The sequence below is a fragment of the Phasianus colchicus genome, chromosome 24, assembly GCF_987193195.1.
Source record: "Phasianus colchicus chromosome 24, bPhaCol1.hap1.1, whole genome shotgun sequence".
NCBI lineage: Eukaryota > Metazoa > Chordata > Aves > Galliformes > Phasianidae > Phasianus > Phasianus colchicus.
In genome coordinates this window covers 5808277-5825819 of record NC_143459.1, presented here as the reverse complement: position 1 = coordinate 5825819, position 17543 = coordinate 5808277, and the positions used below count along the sequence as shown (strand labels likewise).

General features: G+C 53.2%; 1 long non-coding RNA gene across 1 annotated transcript; it reads right to left on the bottom strand.

The window, feature by feature from the left end:
* Positions 1-6627: 6627 nt before the first annotated feature.
* On the bottom strand, positions 6628-8053 carry LOC149915141 (uncharacterized). The gene is made up of 3 exons (XR_016459792.1): positions 7999-8053; positions 7740-7848; positions 6628-7490 (listed from the first exon to the last, which is right to left on the bottom strand). It is a non-coding gene; the product is annotated as an uncharacterized LOC149915141 (long non-coding RNA).
* Between the last annotated feature and the right edge of the window lie 9490 nt (positions 8054-17543).

Sequence of the window (17543 nt, the reverse complement as noted above, 5' to 3'; positions counted from 1 at the left end):
ATGGGGGGCTATGAGGGGCTATGAGGAGCTATGAGGGACCATGGGGGACCATGAGGGATGTGGGGGGCTATGAGGGGCTTATGAGGGGCCGTGAGGGGCCATGGGGGCTATGAGGGGCCATGGGGGTCTATGAGGAGCTATGAGGGGCCATAAAGGGACATGAAGAACCATGGGGGGCTATGAGGGGCTGTGAGGAGCTATGGGGGTCTATGAGGAGCTGTGAGGAGCTATGGGGGTCTATGAGGAGCTGTGAGGGACCATGGGGGACCATGAGGGACATGGGGAGCTATGAGGAGCCATGAGAGGCCACGAGGAGCTTGAGGGGCCATGGGGGGCTATGAGGGGTCACGAGGGGCTATGAGAGGTCATGGGTGGCTTATGAGGGGCCATGGGGGTCCGCGTGGTGCCGTTCCCGGCCGCAGCCCCCGCTCCGCCGCCAGATGGGGCCAAAGCTCCGCGATCCCGGCCGCGCAGCTCCGCTGGGCGCAGCGTTGCGATGCCCGGCGCTGAGCTCTGCGGACCCCCGGAGGGGTGCAGACCCCGTTCCGTTGCGGATGAGCCCCGAATCCATGCAGACACCCGAAATGAGCGTGTTTGGCAGCCGGGGCACCGGGCACAGAGCGGTCCTTTGTGCATCCCCGCATGCACTGTGTGTGTTTGCTGCCATCTCCATAGATACGAGCACATGAACTGCAGGCTTCGCTTCCCCGTGTGGCACAGATGAGCACGGTGTCCCGGGTCCTTTTGGTCCCATGAGGAAAACACGGCTTTTCCCGTAGATATCGCAAGCCAATGCACGGGGGCTCAGCCCCCAATGGATGTGTGCACATCAGTGCTGGGAGACCACGAAGGGCAGCACAGCCCTGCACACAGATGCACTCCTACATGGGATCGGGGCTGTCTCCTCCCTTTGCAGGTCCTCCTCATCAGGATCCATCCCAGCAATGGGAGAGAACAACTCAGAGCCATGCAAACACACTGCATTCTGCCTTGGACATAGAACAGCTCTTAGGATGCCTGTGAAACACTTCAAAGGAGCTGAGAAATGAACCTAGAAATAAGCTTATCCATAACGATGTGCCTCACTATTGCAGATGTTCTTTGGCATTATTTTCTTCTTTCTTTTTTTCTTCCTTTTTTTGTGGTGGGGGTGGGGGGTGGGGAATAGTCCAGCAGGTTTGGGTCCTGGAAGCAGCAGCACATCAATGGGGACTGCAGGGCCAATGCTGGAGCCCAGGTGATGTCCTCAGATTGGGATATTGCAAAAGATCTATGGAAAAAGATGCACTTCCAAAAGAAAAAATAAAACAACAAACACTGTTCTGAAAAAAATAGAAAGAAAAAGAAAAATTAAGCAAAGAAACACTTAAGAATTGAGGTTTGTGCATCCCTAATGACAAGGGCATGGGGGAGCTCGCTTCCTCCTCCCTCCCTCACCCCAATGCATGGGAAGGAGGTGGCTGCCAGCACTGCAAAATTGAGCATCTCCTCCATGCAAAGTAACTGCACAGGGTGCCTCGATTCCAGCTGTGTGCACACAGCTGCTGCTCTGTGGGGCAGAGAGGGGCACAGAGTGGGGCCAAAGGGGCTGTGGTACTGCGGGGCTGGGACTGATAGGGCTGGAGCTGATGGAGTTGAGGTGCCATAGGGTTGGGGCTGATGGGGTTGAGATGCCATAGGGTTGGGGCTGATGGGGTTGGGGTGCCATAGGGTTGGGGCTGACGGGGTTGTGATACCACAAGGCTGAGCCATTTCCAGCACTGAGTTCTGTGCTCTGTTCCCAGCAGCAAAAAGGAGTGCAATGATTCAGTGAAATCTCCACGTTAGATGCAATTATACCTTAGGGGCTGGTAGAAGCCAGGATTTATCTCCTGCTTCGATGGACAGCCTCCATCCTCTGTCTTCCTCCGCTGTTTCGGCCACACATCCCTCAGCCCCTCATTTTGCTTTATTACCATGCAAGCAGTTTGGGGAAAGGGATCTTTTAAATGCTGAATTAACATACAAATGTAAAAATAAATAAAAAAATAAAGAAAGAAATACTAATAACAACCCTGAAGCCCTGCGAAAGCAGCATAAATACGGAGAAAAATAATTGTGCATTAATGCTAATTGAAACAGTGAGGGCCCCACTTACACCGTCCTGAATATGCATCAATCGAACAGAGAATTAATGGAACTTAAAAAATAATCCCAACAAAAAAACCTCCGTTCCTTTCTTTTTTGTGGAAATGTCATTAAAATGTACATTTGGGGAATAAATGTCTGCTTTTGGAGTGAGAATTAACCCCAAATTCGTTGTGTGTTTCTGGGGTTAATGGTTCTCTGTGCTTTCCCATTGTGGTGATGTTGAAGCAAAAACCCCAGTGTGTGTGGGGCTGAGCTGCTCCCCACGCACACGGATTTCCATCTGTGGCCCCGAGGTCTGAGCCTTCATTAAAACCACTGTGTTAATTAATGGTAACGGAGCGGGTTTTGTGCATTGATGCAGAATTCCAGCCCCAGGGAGTGGGGTCTGGGTGTATGGGAACTGCTGAATCACAGCCTGAGCCTCTGATTGACCCCCTGAGGTAGGAAGGTGATTCACCTGTGCTACTGAAGGAGCGGAGCCTGGCTGCATCTCTCCTGAATCCCACTGAAGTGCTGGCTGCCACTGAGGAAGGATCTCTTCCTGGAGAATATTGGGAGCCTACAGCAGTTTTCCATTCATCATCTTCCTGTCGGGATAATCTTAGCCTAACTTTCCTGGATATTTCTTCATTGCAACATCACTACATTCACTGATTATACAGGTGGCAATGAAGGCTTAAAGGAGAGCAGCTTCTACGGGAGGAAAAGCAAAGGGATTCCAAAACCAACCTGAGCAAATGAGTGACCGGGAGGGATGTCGGCTGCTGCTTTCTGAGGGGCTCTGAGCTGCCGGAGGAAACGGAGCACCTCCAGCATCGAAGCAGCGATGCTCGGCTCTGCCCGCCCTGCTCCATCCCTCCTGCAGGTGGGCCCAGAGCACAGCGGGAGAAAATCTCAGCCAGCCTCCAACAGGAGAAGGGAAAAACAGCCCCGGAAGGACGCGGAGCTGCGGCTCCCACAAATCGCTGCCGACGGTGATGGACGGGGGGCAAAGCGCTCCGACCCCACGCACCGGTCACAGCTCATCTGTGCCATCCGCACAGCTCCCTACGAAGGGCCTCCGAACCCCCGGGTTGGGCTTTGGGACCCGGAGGCGTTCGGGGACAACCTCTGCCTTAGAACCCCCCGGGCTGCTGTTTGCTCAGTGCGCACCAATGGCCAGGCAGCAGAGGAAGGAGGGGGGGTGGGAGCGGTTTGATGCTTTTTTAAAGGTAGCTCGCCTGCAAAGAAGGGGACAGCTGTTCCCTGTTTGTGTATCATGCTGATGAGTCTCCTAATGCCGGTGTGTTAATTAGCCTCGGAACCAGGGCCTCAGCAGGTGCTGGAAGGGCTGATGCTGGTGGGTGCAGCATTGGATGGGTTTCCCCACAAATCACAAACCCAAAGAATCATTAAAAGTGGAAAAGACCTCCAAGGTCACCAACCCCAACCCATCCCTGCCAAACCAGACCGATCCCAACCCGCACATGGCTGCACCCCTCTGCTGCTCCACGTCCTCCTGCTCACAGCCAGCGTTGGCCAGTGCCACCTCCCCATGTCTGGTGGCAGCGATGGTGTCCCGATGGCACTGATGCAGCCTTGGGGCTGTGTCCTGTCCTCACCCTGGCTTCGCCTCTTCTTTCAGTGCTGTGGGGAATTAAAAGCTTTTTTCTCTGACCTGCATGTGGCTGCCAGGCTCTTTTAGTGCACACATTTTCAAGAGTTGCTTTCAGTGGGTGACAAATTTGCTGGCGGGACGACGAGGTTGCATTCAGGGAAGCTGTCTGCTGAGCTCCTGCAATTACAAGGCTGCTCCGAAGTGACTGCTGTTTGCTACAGAAATGTTTTCGAGGCACTCAAATAGTGGCAGAAGCAGGAAAAAAAATCAATAGCTACAATCCCATTGGCTTGGTGTTACCAATGAGCCACGCTTTGAGCAGCAAAAGCTTTCCTAACAGAAGCTGACTTTGTGAAGCAAAAGGCTTTCAGGTAACCAGGAACAATTCTGGTGTGCTCAGGGTTGGGTCAGGGCACAAAGCCCTGCACGGTTCTGAGCCTTTGGAAAGTAAACCTGGAACTCCATGCAGCCTCCATGTGTGGGAGGCCCCGTCCTGCAGTGCTGGTGGGCAGAAATCCAATGGGGTTTGGTGCAAAGGGGCCTTAAGCATCCCTTCCCCATTGCTAAGGAGCTGCTGGCTTTGGGGCACAGCGCCCATAAACCCTCAGTTTGTCTCTGTTTCCTGGTGCAGAAAAGCAGGAATTGAAGGAATAATGACAGCTGCCATCCATTGCTGGGTGTAATGCTCTCCTCCAGCACTGCTGCTGATGGGGAAAGGGAATGCTGGGACCATGCATGTACCTCATGCTTTGGGGACTCTGCAAGGGTCAGGGTGCTTCCCACTGCATTTTGTGGGCTGGCACTTGGCACACACAGGGAAGTTGGTATTGATCCCAGTCTGCTGTCAGCTTTGGCTCACCGGCCTTCCCTTCCTACATCAGCAAGAAGGCATCAGACCTTCGTGCTATTGAAATAGGTGCTCCAACTCCATACAAACGTTGGCCTCACTCAGGCTGCAAAGTGGTTTGATGGCAGATCTGCCTCACGCAGGCTGCACAGTGCACACCAGCACTGCACGCAGCCCATGTGTGTGCACAGCCCTGACCCACAAGCTGTGGGCACAGCCCCACTCCTCCTGCCCAGCTTCCCTCCCCATCCACCCCCCACATTGCACGGGTGCCCCAGGCAGGCGGGCTGTTTATCACAGGGTAATGCTTGCTGCTTAACAATGGCACGAGGATATTACAGGAACTGTGCAGAGCTCATCCATCACCTAAATTACATTTCTGACCATGACGGTGCCACGCGTGTTGGGAGCCGAGGAGGCAGGAGATGGAAACGTTGCAGATCTCTGCCATCACCTCTCCTTTTCCAGCAACAAGCAGCGGGGATGGGCGGCTGTGGGGAGAGCGTTGGGTGTCCCAGACCCACCCAGATGGGCTGCAGCACCCCCAGCCCTGAGTGCCTGGGAGATGGGGCACCCAGCCCAGCAGCAGGCAGAGGGAGAAGAGCAGCAGGGCTGCAGCAGTGCAGTGAGCTCAGAGCTGCGGCCGCTTCACCTCCCATCGACCCGCTGCCCTCGGGAAGGTGCCAACACACCCCTCCAATTCCAAGGCTTAATTTAATAACCCCGCTGACGTGTGCTGAAATCCATTCACGGGAGGGAGAGGCCAAGGAGCACTGTGTAGGTGAGGGATTTCTAAGAAGCCACAGCGCTGTGGCTGGCAGTAAGCGGAGGCGGATGCCTGAAGGGGCAAAGGGAGCAATATTTCCTGAGAGTAATTCCCGGGCTCTGCACCCTCTGCTCACCCCCACCCTCGTCCCTCCATCCCTATGCTGAAGGCCTTCCACGCAGCCACATTTACTGCACCAGAGGAGTTGCAGGAAGCCACAGCTGGGAGCAAATAGGGGCTCCCTGCATTCAGTGCAGCGCTGCGCTCCCGGCGTTTCCCAGGGAGGTTTTGTGCCTCCTTCTGACCTCAGCACATATCGCCTCGGGGACGTGGATGGGCACCTCTGAGGAGCTTTGGCTTTGGGGGGATTTTTATTTCTATTACAGAAAATCTAATTAAAACCATCTCATGATGGAGCAGGGCTGAGCCCACTGTGGGGCAGCAGAGATGCGTTGCGCTCCTTCCTGGGGCCATTCAGTGCCTGAGAAAGTGTTTGGGGGGATGCCCCAGCATTGGTGGGCTTGGGGAACTCATTCTACATTGGGCTAACAACAGCTTAGCTATGGACTGAGTGAAGTGTTAATATATGAAAATCTCTCATTAAGAAGCAAAATGTGGATGCTGACAGGCAGCCAGACCCTGAACTGAGAGTGATTGCATACGCAGAGGTTTTCCTCTCACTGTTCTCTTTTCAACGATGGGCAAAGCAGAGCACAGGAACTGGGAAACACATGGAACTGCTGCTCTGTCTGAGCTCCTGAGCACAGCGTGGGACATGGGCTGTGATGGGACCACATCCCTCTGAGCTCCGTGCTGTTGCCATTCCTGCATTGCCAGGCTGGTTGCTGTGTCCCTATTGAATAATTCACTCCCATTGCCCCCACAGAAAACAAAATGGAAGAACAAAACAAAACAAAACAAAAACCCTGCTATTCTGCTGGTTTACTATTATTATTATTATTATTTTAATTTATTTTTTTTTTATGTTCTCTCTCCCAGGGAGGGCAATGGCACATTCGCTTTTAGTGATCACCATAAAATACTCTCTGAAATCCACCCTCCTTGGGGCTCAGCACTGAGCTCCCCACAACTGTGTGCTGCCCATGCAGCTTCCTCCTCCTTCTCGTCTTCCTCCTCCTCTTCCTCTCAGCCCCACTCCAGGCACAGTGTGAGGCTCCCAGCCCACGGCAGAAGCTGTAACAGAGCAATGAACACCGCAGGTGACGTAAATGTATGTGATGGAAACAGGGAACAGAAGGCTGGAAAACAACCAGGTGAGGCCCCAAACCCATCCCAGCGTTGTGCTATCGATCAGCAAAGGAAGGGGGTCTGGCAGCCCTGCTTTGCTCCTGGACTTTGGGATGGGAAGGATGACTGCGACAGCCGCAGAGCCCAGCGCTGGGTTGGGAAGTGCCTCTGGGAGCATTGAGGAGGAGATGCACTTCAATGATTGCCCACTCCGTGCTCAGTGCTTGCTGTGCCCTGCAGCCATCGCTGCAGCTCTGCCCATTCCCAAAGCTCCGAGCCACGGCAGCACAGCTGGAGGGGACAGTGAGTGAGATTGCTGAGCGCTGCGGTGCTGCTGTCCTGGGGGGAGAGGAGAGCAGAGCCCAGGGCTGCGGGCGCAGGTGGAGGCTGATGGTTGGGACCCAGCAGCAGCTCCGTGCCACCCTATGGCACAACCCAGAACAGTGCTGCAGGATCCAGAGCAAGGAGAGCAAAATTAGGAAGCGTCAGCAAGACAAGAAAGTGATGTAAAACCCAATTCAATGAACTCAGCCATTCCCCTCCTCGTTAAAGGCACATTAACAAAATATCCCCCAGGATTAATGGGGGAATGGAAGCTGAACCTCTGTGCTGGGGTTCAGGGACCGCCTCCTCCTGCAGAACGGTGCTGTGTGAGCGCACACATCATGAATGCAGTCATCTGAGTTACTTGCAAGCGCCCAGCAGATCGCTTGGACAAACAGCCCACGGCTCTGCATGGCAGCGCTCACTTCTCACCCAGCATTTGTCACTGGTAGATGACAGAACGTTCCGGAGGCTTTGGTGATAGCACAGCAGATGCTGCCACACTGCTGATTCCTGCCCAGCGGTCTGCACGGCCCTCACTGTAGGTGAATTACTTTCATAAAGGCCACGAATGATGGCTAAGAAAAGAAATAGTGGTGTTGGTGAGCTCACGTGGGCAGCCCAAAAGCCTGCATCCCATTCCAATGAAAGAGGGCTGAGCATCGCCAACCACAGCCCCACTGATCCCATCGCACCTCGGATGAACCTTAGAGGCTCTTCATCTCATTTTCTGTAGGAAACATCATGCAGGGGGAAAAAAGAAAAGGAAAAAAAAAAAAAAAAAACCAACCAAAAAAACAACAAAAAAGAAGACACAATTAACTAACCCGCTTGCAAAATGACTTTTCCTTTCTCTTGTTTTTAATTGTGCATGCAGGTCTTCCTCTTGCCAGCTCATACGTTTGCATAATGCATGATTTGTAGGGATTGCTTTGTCTGGGGAAGAGTGACCCGAATGTGAGACTGGGGTCACTCTTCCCCAGGGTCAGAGGCAGGGACTGGGACCTCTGGGAGGAACTGGGACCCAGAGCAGCACGGCTGCGTGCTGGGGATGGGCCAATGGTGGGGGGTTCCTCTTCTGTTCACAGGAAAACTGGTTTTGGGGAGGGAAGGACAGACGTCTGCTGCTGCTGCACTCCGGGGTCCTGCAGTCTGTGAGCAACACCAGGAAGAGCTGATTATAAAACCTGAGCGGTGATTTTGTCTTTAGTCATTTCTTTGCAGTCACCTGCTGCTTTATCACCTGGGATTGCCGGGCTTTGTGTAAACAGAAATGAATCCTGATGATGCTGCTGGAGGCAGCTGCTGTGGTTTCTCTCTGTAATGCCACGCACTGAGGTGTGGGGCTGCCTTGTGCCTGCACTGCACAGCCAGGACCCAAAGGCAGCAGTGGGGCAGCAGCACCCCAGGGCCCCCCCTGCTTCCTCCAAGAGGAGGATCCTGGATGTGGGGACCTTCGGGATGTGCTGACCATTAAAGCCTGCAAGCTGAACCAAGCAGAGCCGATAGGTGCCATTAGGACAACTCAGCAGAGAAAATCAGGGCAATCAGTGTGAAATCGATGCTTCTGTCCCTGCTGGAAGGATTCCCAAAGCGTGGGGAGCCCCGAGCACAGCTCCACGTGCTGCTCTGGGAAATGCATGGCAGCTGTGGGTACCCCGTTACACTGGGCAGGGGTGCAGGGGGAGATTGCCTCGGAGCCACCGGATGATAGGTAGCAGCTCCTGAATTCCCCTCCCTGTCCACAAACCATAACATCCATTCAGAAGAGGCACCTCCTGCTCCTCTGCCTCCGTCCCTTTGTCAGCAGACCCCAACCCAAGCGCAGAAAGCTCCGTGCAAACCCAAAGCTGAGAGGTGATTCCCAGCCGTTTCTAAGTTTATAAGGGAAATTCTCATGACGGACACGTGGCTGCAGCGCCGCTGACAAGGAAACATTTCAATGGGTGTATTAGAGCCGGCATGCTGTCAAACTCCCCGGTTCTGAACGATTGCATTTCCTCAGAGGATGCACAGAAGCACCGCACTCGAAAATTACGGTTCTCCTCTGCTGGAGAGCCTCAGGTCTCATTATCACCCCGATCTGCCTTGTCAGTGCAGTGCTATGGCATAATTAAAGCCTCGGCGTTCTGGAGCAGAAAGAGGCAGCTTCTCATTAAAGTGGGTTTTCTGACTTTTGATGCTTCCCTCCAGATGTGGAAGTGAGAAACTCGCCGTGTCCGAAATGGCACCAAACCTTCAGCTGAGAGGAGAGCAGCACCAACAGGAGCTGTGTGGCACCGAATGGAGCCGGGTGGGGGAGCAGGATGGGACCCCCGCCCCATCCCCACCCGTTGCATCATCCTACACCAACCTTTCAGGGCTGGGTGTGCTCACCATTGCTGTGAGGTCTCAAGGTGTGGTTTTCAGCTGGGACTGATGGCACCGTTGCTGTGAGGTTCCCTCCTGTCTCAGTCCAAAGGCCAATTTAGGGAATTATCACCTGCTGCTGGTTTTAAAAGCCCCTACACGCTCGCAGGGAGAGCTGTGTGCCACGTTCATGTGCACAGGTAGTGATATCCGCCACTCTGTTGGCACAGGAGTGCTCAGCCTTGTTTCAATCCAAGCAAGCAGCACAATGCTGAACATTTCCCCAGTGCTGGAGCAGCAGAGGCAGCAGAGAATAGCAGAGACAACTTCTTTTCAATGGCAAATTCATTATTTTGCTTTGGATGGAAGTGTTTTTCTTCCTAAAAACAAACAGCAAGCAAAGCAAAGGAGCAGAAATCAAACCCAGAAACTCACGTCTGACCCCAGCAGGTGGGGCGGGAGCTGCAGGCAGTCCCTGGGCTGCAGGAGGCAGCAGACGGATGGACGGACGGACAGGAAGACAAACAGACAGGCAGACAGGCGCACGGCTGCCCCACGAGCGGACCTGCAGGTAGGTGTATTTCTAGGCAGGGAGGCAGGCCGTGTGCGCGGGGGGATCTCATCACCAGGGATCTAATTAGTTTTTATTACTGTAATAACTCAATGGGTGGACCTGATGCTATTAAAAATAATGAAAGCTTTATCTCTGCGATAATTACTTTTCCTTTGGAAGCACCTACGGACGCGTGCGCGCACACACCTATGAGCTGCAGACAAGAGATGAGCTGTAGTGATTAACTCTCAGAACAGGAGACCTGGATTTGCTGGGTGATTTTGCATTTAAGCGTTGCCCTCTGCCTGCAGCCACGACCCAACCCTGCCCACGCTGCTGTCTCCCCACTGAGGACATCAGCCCTCAGACCAGGACCCCACAGCCACGCTCCCGATGAACCCAATAAGGAACCAGAAGCACTACATGGTCCTCAAGCAGATAAAAAAGCAGAAGGCATTTGTCCTAATTACGCTGCTGTGAAAGAGATGGGTTGAGGCATTTCTGGGATGCTCGGGGAACGTAACGAGCATTGCAGCACATGGCAGTGGGAGACAGGAAAGGAGATTACCGAGGGATGGAGGCAGCAGCAGTGCTAATGCATTCAGCTGCCTCTTTCACCCAAGCTCTACACAGAGCTTTGGCATTCGTTGTGACAGCACTGGTGACCTCCCTGCAAAGGGCTCAGGGACCTGGCGGGAGCTGGGGATGAATTTAGGAACTTGCTGGGACCTGGTGGCAGCAACATCCCATGGAAGGACTGATGTCCAATGGCATCACTAATGCTCCATGGCAGCATGGACATCCCATGGCAGCAACATCCCATGGAAAGACCAGCATCCCATGGAAGGACAAACATCCAGTGAAAGGACCAACATCCCATGGAAGGACCAACATCCCATGGAAGGACCAGCATCCTATGGAAGGATCAACATCCCATGGAAGGACCAGCATCCTGTGGAAGGTCCAACATCCCATGGAAGGACAAACATCCCATGGAAGGACCAACGTCCCATGGAAGGACCAGCATCCCATGGAAGGACAAACATCCAGTGGAAGGACCAACATCCCATGGAAGGACCAGCATCCCATGGAAGGACCAGCATCCCATGGAAGGACAAACATCCAGTGGAAGGACAAACATCCAGTGGAAGGACCAGCATCCCATGGAAGGACCAGCATCCCGTGGAAGGACAAACATCCCATGAAAGGACCAACATCCCATGGAAGGACCAGCATCCCATGGAAGGGGACCAGCATCCCATGGAAGGGGACCAGCATCCCATGGAAGGACAAACATCCCATGGAAGGACCAGCATCCCATAGAAGGACCAGCATCCCATGGAACACCGATGCCCCATGGCAGGACCAATGTCCCATGGAAGGACTGATGCCCCTCCCGTGGTGCAGCAGGGAAATTCACCTGCAGCTCCAGCACAGCCACTGCTGCAGCACAAGGGCTCTGTGCAGGACACGACTTCTAACAGCAGCCAGCTACAGAGACATGATTTGGCCTAAAATATAAAGTTGCATAACCTAATTGTGCATGTTAAATTGTGATCACTTAATACAATGGTGATTCTCATCTAATTTGGATGAAGTCAAGGGTAAAATTCTCATTAAATTACCCGACTAGAAATAGGTGTTCTCCTTTGCAAGAAGCTTCTATTTTGTTCTTTCATTTTGCGTATTAACACACCCATTTCTTTATCTTTACACTGCAAATGAGTGCAGCTATTCCTCAATTTGATGTTATTTCTTCACGTTTAATGGCAGCCTATGGCAGCCTGCTCCCAGGAGGAGGGGCATTGGCCGTGCCTGATTCATGGCTATGCCATACCCATCCTCACACCCCGTGCATCACACTGTGACCCATAGATCTGCTGCAGCAGTGCAGTTCTGTGCTCCCCACCTCGCCATCCCCACACACTCTGGTTGTTGCCAGCTGGTGCTGCTGCTCCTCCACCCCTCCTCCCCATCCACAACTCTGTCCCCTCGATCCCCATTCTGGATGGAGGATGCCCGGCTCACGCTCCTGCTCTGCTGTCCCTTCCCACGTCCCACAGCGTGGATGGAGCTCCCAGCCCTCCATGCCTTGCTCCTGCAGGGGGTAACAGCCTTCCTGTGCTGGAAACAAATTAGATTTCCTTGTCAAGAGCTGAACTGTGGGACTCCTCCGCCAGCGGATCAAAGCGTTCGTAGCATTTCCTATTCCAAAGGGCTGCGTGCAGCTGGATGGCAGCAGAAGGAACTCACCGCTCCCTGCACAGCGCCTGCTCACCCCCTCCAAGGGCTTTTTATGCTGAAACCTCTGATCAGAAACGAACTTCACCCAGCGGGGCAACCGAAGGATGGCACGATGCTGTTAGAGCATCCCCTTCCCTGTCCTTTAATTTACAGAGAGGAGTAATGGAGGGGAAAATCAGCCGAAAAGACCCCAAAGTCAGCTGCCTCTGCGAGCAGAGGATGCTGCAGGAAGTCTCCCAGCATTAAGCACGAGTCCCTGAGATGTGCCACTGCTTGGCAGCTCTCAGATTATTTACGGCCCTTTATGCAGAACAAACCTGCCTGCCTCCGCAGGCTTCCCCATCCGCTGGCAAACAAGGTGACATGAAAAGCGTTATGAATAACGCATGGAAACAGAAAATAAGATAGATATTACAAGGCAGGAGCGAAGAGAGCAACCATTTAAATAATTCTGCTGCATTGCCACCTGTCATACATTATTGAGCAGGGCAGGGTGCAGCCGGGCACGGCTCAGAGCATGGATTGCTCGGTGACAGCAAGCCTGCAATGGCTGCAGATGCACTTCTAATGGTGACATGGAATCGTCTCCTCCATCCCCCAAAACTGCTTTTCTTGAAAGCCAATGGAAGGCGCAGTGGGAAAATCAGCTCAGGTTGGAGGTAAGGAACTCAGCATCCTTTGGAAATGCATCTCCCAGCCACACTCATGCACTGACACACAGAGCAGAGCTGAGCCAGCATCAGCCCAACGAGAGCAGTGCTCCAGCCAACCCTCACTGCCCCAGTGACCGAAGCAGAGAGAATTATTGCAACCATTACTAAGAAACAAACAGAACAACAAAAAGCATCACTTAATTTCATAAGCAAAACCGTGATAGCTATAAATGTGATCTTCCAGCAGAAATGGCTACCAAATGAAGTTACGGACCGGCCATGGCCAAGCATGCCTGCACTCCATTCGCTGACATTGATGTCCCCCCCCAAGCACATGCTGCAATTTGATTACACCCCAGTAAATCCGTTTGCCAAACACCGGTAGCCTCCTTCCACTCTATGACTCTTTTTCTACTGCCACGGACGTCAGATATAAATATTTCAAACCATCTCACTCCATAAAGCCAAGGGCATCACGACCCGGTGGTTTCAGATTGTTATTGCCATATTTATTGGAGGCCACTGAGCTGGCAGGGCTCTGGGCAGCGCATCAGTGAGGGATGGCAGGCAACAGCAGCCCAGAGAGCACCGTGCTCTGCTGCTCCAGTGCCTGCAGCCACCAATGCCATGCTGTGCTTGCACCAACGACAGCAATGCAAGAGAAGCTGTCCTGTGGATAACATCCCCTCCATCAGCAGGAGCCCAGGAACCTCCTGGTGCAGCGCTATGGTCAGCATGAGATGGCATCTGGGTGTTTGGAAGAGGGAGCCAGGTGTGGGATGTGGCTTAATGGGCACGGGAGTGATGGGTGGATGGTTGGACTAGATGGCTTAGGTGGTCTTAATGGTTCCATCCTGCCTTCCATCCATTCCATTCCAGGCTGCCATCCTGCAGGGTGCCCCACGCCTGTCCCCAGAGCCCAGGTGGGATCCTCCCATCCCATCCCATCCCATCCCATCCCACCCCACCCCATCCCCATCCCCACCCCCATCCCCACCCCCACAGCCAGCCAAAATAATTGTGTAGTGCTGCTTCATTCTGACTCTTGAGTGCCAAAGCTTCCTATAGTGATACCAGGAATCTCAGCTGTGATATTTCCCTTGCCAGATTTTTCATTCTTAATAACAGGGCATAATTAGCGCTAATTAATACGAAATGCAGTAAGCAAGAATTCCAGTAGTTTCCCCTGCTGTTTTATCTCATCAGCTCAGATTCATTGCAGCTATGGCTGCTTCATCCACACCGACCAGGGACAGCACTGGGTTGGCTGGGATGCCCTGATGGGCAGGGAAGGGGATGAAGCCAGGTGGGTGACAACCCTGGAAAAGTGACAACAAATGGAGCCACGGATGAGCCAGGACCCTCCTGGGAGCCCTCTGCAAGTGCAGATGCTCCTGTGTTGTACCAATGGGACCAATTGTACCAATGGAGCCCTTCTGAAGGCTTTGGCTCAGTTGTGAGCTCTCTTTCCTGGTTGCTGGTCTTGATGCATTGAACAGCAGCAGGAGCTGCTGCTGGGGCTGGCACCCCCAGGCTTGGGAGAGGACTTCTCTTTATAAGCAGATAATAAACCCCACACCTCCCCCCATCCCTCCTCTCATCGGCTGCTGCCATTTTGGGACTGAACACAAAAATCTGCTCCCACCAAAACCACCCCCCAGCAGCTGCACTGCCCTTCCCACACCTCCTCAATTCACACACACCTCTCTGCTTCTTTTCTTCCCCCCTCCACGAGCTGCTGGAGCTTATCAGGAGATGAAAGATTGAAGGACATGCATAATTAACGGCCTGGATTTCCTTAAATAATTTAATTTTGCCATCACATCTGCATTCTTCAGGTATGGCTTTAATTCTTTAATTACAGAAGAGCGTGCCACGGCGCTCTGCCTGATTAGCAGTCAAAAATTAAGGTTAGATTGGAGCGGGGGGAAGGATGTGTAAATACAGCAATAAGTGTACAGAGAGCTCAGCAATCTGCCTGCATTAAGGGATCAGCCTGGAAGCCTCTCAGTGCAAATCACTGCTCAGAGGGGCCCCAATGGGGATTGCAGCCCTCGGGTTCTGGGGTGGCTTGGCCCTTTGGCTCTGCTCACAGCCCAGCAGGCAGAGGGAGGCAGCAGCCACAGCTGGGACAGCAGAGGAGAAACAAGAAGTGGAAAACGGGAGAGAAAAGCATCCAAAGGGATTGGGAGCATCGGTGCTGGGGTTCATTGCACAGATGCCCTCCTGGAACCGCTGCCCCAAATCCCTTCTTTCCACTCTTAATTCTGTTTCGCTTTGATGCATGGAGGGGTTTTTCAGTCCTAAAGCAAAGGAACGAAAGCAAAGGTGTGGAAAAAAAGCCCTAATGAGCAATTAAGGGAAAGGTTTCACCTGTGCAGCAGCTGATGTGACACCAGGCAGCTCCATCCCTGCTGTGCTCACTGCCCAGTGGGTTCAGGTCTGCTCCCATGCACTGCAGCACGGTGACAGCGAAGCAAACCTGTGTCCCAGTGCTGCTCCCCAATTCATTCCCAGCTCCTGCCACTGCTTGAGGCCACCCCACCCCAAAGCAAATGGCTCCAAGGGTTGTTTCAGACCATTCACCCAGTGCTGAGGAGCTGCTGTCAGAGCACTGCCATCCCCAGCCAGGGCACACACACAGCCCTGCCTTATTAACGGGAAGACGATAATGATTAATTATCCCACCTGTCTGCATAGGGAATCATTTCTCTTTACTAGAATAACTAAACCTGTTTCTTTTACACCATAATAGCACTTTATTGTCATGGGGCATCTGAAATCCCAGCACTTCACACCTGTGAGCCCCATTAGGGCAGCTGTGCTCCTGCAGGACAGCTCTGCTCCTGCAGTGCAAATACAAACAGCACCACTTCTTTTTTCTTTTTCTTCCTTTTTTTTTTTGGTCTTCCGAAGTCAGAAAAATGAATAATGCATTTTCCCCCATAGCACCGAGCTATAAATTCTCCTTACAGTGCTCGGAATGTTTCTGAAGAGAAAAAGCACCCTGGCTGCTGCACGCTCCCAGCTCCCTTCCCCCAAGATGCCAAATCTCGGTTCAGTAACACCAAAATGTGTCACGTTTGGGTTTTTCATTTAGGTGCAGATTTATCGTGGTTGCTGCTCAGCCTGCAGCCCCCCGTGATGGGTTTTACATCACTCAGCTGTTCGGATGAGGATGTGAGGAATTGGTATCATCTCAGCCTCTCCCCAGGAGATCAGACCTGCTGTGTTTATCCCAAAGTCCCAGCAAAGCTTGAGGAGATGCAGCACAACGCCCTGCTTGGAGGTGCTGACGCCACTTCAGGCTCTGCTCTCAGCACAACCTCTGGCAGCCCCTCCTGCTCCTCTCTTCCCCATCTCACCCCAATGCCTTTCCACGGCCCTTTACCTGCCCCCAGACAGCAGCTCCAATGGCTCTTTGCACTGCAGCAACCTCTTCTAAGCATCCCAAAGGTGCACCTCTGGGTCGTGCCATGGGGACCGAGGCACACAGAGGTGCACGTGGCTGTATGCTCAGCTCCAGGGCTCTGTTCCCCTCCAGTCAAGAGGGAGGAGATGCTGAGCAGAGCAGGAGCAGCACTGCAGAGCCGTTGGCTGCCTTCTGCTGAAGCACAGATCCCTACATCCCCAACCCAGACATCAGCCACTGCCATGCATGGGGGCCCTTCGTGCTGAACCCAGCTATGATTCAAATCTCCTGGCTGGAAGCCCAGGTGGACATTTCAGCCCCATTAGATCCCATGAGAAAGAGGGAACCCTTCCTCAGTGGAGGTTTCTAATGAATTCAGCCACACACACACACGTGGTGAAGCAGATGAATGCCAGGATTCTTCTGTAGGACATCCAGCTGTGATAAAGCAGAGTTGGCCATTGAGTCCTCAGGTGGGGCTGTGGAAGCTCAGGCAGAGCTGAAAGCTTTGGAAGCATCTGCAGGAGCAGCCCAGTGAGGGGATGCATCCTGGGCATGATTTACCTCTCACAAGAAGAGAGGCCATGGCTGCAAAGCACGACATGCAAAGTGGGAACCTTACAGTGGAAATTAAAAACGGACAAGGAAAACTGGAACAATCCAAATTAACAATAACTGAGCAACGAAGCATCATCAGGACTGCATTTCTCTCATACCTGAGCTGCCTTCAGGATGCTCCCACCCACAAAACCTTTCTCCTCTCTCCTGGTCTTGATGAAGCCCAGAGCTGAACGTGTGCTGTGCACAGGCCCAGGGTGAGGGCTGCACACAGCTGCAGGGTTTAATGGAAACACCATTAAAATCAGCTGAAAGCTTTCCATTGCCTCACACAGTGTCAGCTTGGAGGTCCCCTCCCAGGTGGATGCCACCACATTTTATCCCCCCACCCCACAAACTGCAGGTTTCCTTGCAGAAGGCATCACAAGCTCTACCACCACATTGCTTCACCCCAACCCCACGTCTGCTGGGGAACCACAAGTTGTAGGAGCTGAAGAGCATCGGTGTGCTGAGCCCATCCTGCCCTGTGGGTGCAGATGGGGATGGAGCACAAAGTGAGGATGGAGCAGCAGGAGCAGCAGGCAGACCTCAGCCCAGCTCCCAGCAACACGGACCTCCTCCCAGCCCAGCTCCCCATCCGTGGTTAATTATTCCAGCATTTCATTACTCACCTCACTTGCTTTCTTCCTTTCTCCTCCGGTGACAAATGAATTTCCAGGTGCTCTGTCGGGTGCTGTAGAGCGGAACCAGCACAGCCGCTGCGTGGCCGTAATTCGCTCGGACAGCTGCATCCCCCCCGCCCCCAACAGCACGAAAAGGACCTTCCTCCCATCCCTCATCCTCACGCTGCTCGCTCACAACC